Here is a 1,830-nt window from a genome sequence, read left to right as displayed (position 1 = left end):
TCAGCACTACACTAAAATGCTTAATTCCTGGTCAAGTTTCTAGTACCAGTTACAGGGCTTCTATTTATTCAAAACTTCTGAGAGGCACGTGTTACTGTGAATTACAATTTGAACTTTTCTTCCAGAATGGCAGGAAGTTATAAGAGCAGCTAAGGTTTTTGAGGGCTTAGTGTGTACCAGACACTGCGATAAGTTAATTACATGGGCTATCTCATTTAATTTTCACCACAAGTTTGTGAGGTAGGGACTACTTTTAAGGCCCTGAGAAGCTACAGTGATTGACACAGTTTTCCCTCAGATGGAACATGGGAGAGCTGGGCCATGAACCCAGGACCTATGCTCCAGGGCCTGTGCTGTGACCTGCCACCAACAGCAATTAGGGTTCGTACTCAGAACAGCCCCCAGAGTCATTTGTTCCCTACTGCTATTTCAAAAGATACTGATCCCCTGAGACAAGAGATAATTGTACTTGGAAGTCACTGGAAGCCAATATCATATGGGAAATATCTCAGGATAGGATATTATAGTATCCTATAATAAATTGTTTTTCTTTTAAGGCAATTCTGAGTGTGCATGCTATGAAATAATGGGGGCATAACACAAATTTATAGGGCTATTGTCTTTGCTTTATTTCAGAATTTCTCCCTAAGAAATAAAGAGATCCATTATCACACACATCTATTGGTCACTAAATCATCTTATTTTCTTCTTTGTCCCTATAAATTTTTACCATAGATTTTTACCATGATGGGGCAACATAGGCATATCACAACAAGACACCATAAATTTTTTAAAAAGTAATTGAATAAACAGATGCTAAATTTAAGAATACCAGTCTTTTATTTTCCTTTAAAAAAAAAAAATCTGTGTTTACCAGTCTTGAGTGTTACTGGAATTTAAAGTTCTATTTAATTACACATTACTGCACTCAAGTACTAATTTATGCCTATTACAAGTTTCTCTTTATCACTGCTGATAACATAATTTGACTGCAAAAGCTTTTTAAATAACTGGTATTTAAATAACTAAGTCCACCATTGGGTCTACTCACATTTTCTAGCAGGAGCGATTAGTCTGTAAATAGTAACGGTGTCCTTCAATAAAAGGGGAAACCTGGAAGGTCATCCCCCAGAACCACCAGAGGCAGACGCTCACAGCTCCTGGGCCTGGCAGATCTTGGGTTGGGTCAGAACCTGACCCTCTGGTCTATCAAGCTGGTGGTCAGACCACAGATCCATCGGCTGATTGACTTTTACTCCATCCTCCCCAGACTCTGGGTTAAAGAGATTTGGGGTAAACCTAAGCCCTCTCCAGGCCCTCGGCACTTTAGACCTCTGATTTTCAAACCTCAGCATAATCAGCATCACCTGAACAGTCTGTTAGGAAAAAATTAAAAGATTGCAAGGGCCCTATGCCCAGGGACTGATCCAATAAGTCTGCTGTGGGGCCCAGAATTTGCATTTCTATCCTGTTCCCAGGCGATGCTCTGTGGCTAGCCCAGGAATCAGGCGACCAACGGTTTCAGTTTACCAGGGACTGAGGAGGTTCCAGGAAAACATAGGGCTTTCCGCTTTAATACCAGCATAGGGGAGTGGGTGTAGCTCAGTGGTTGTGTCCCTGCTTTGAATGTGTAAGGTCCCAGGTTCAATCCAGGTTCGTAGCTCCTTTAAAACAAACTAAACTAAAAAACAAAACAAAGCAGTATACCGCTAGGGAAACTAAGACAAGTAAGCTGTTCTCCCCAGGGCCACACTTTGATCTAAGGTATTTATCCAAGCAATGGCATTAAAATTCCAATATTAGTAAATATTTTGCATTTTTAAGACAGAC

This window comes from Dasypus novemcinctus, chromosome 17 (assembly GCF_030445035.2).
Source record: "Dasypus novemcinctus isolate mDasNov1 chromosome 17, mDasNov1.1.hap2, whole genome shotgun sequence".
Lineage (NCBI taxonomy): Eukaryota > Metazoa > Chordata > Mammalia > Cingulata > Dasypodidae > Dasypus > Dasypus novemcinctus.
This window is presented reverse-complemented; position numbering follows the sequence as displayed.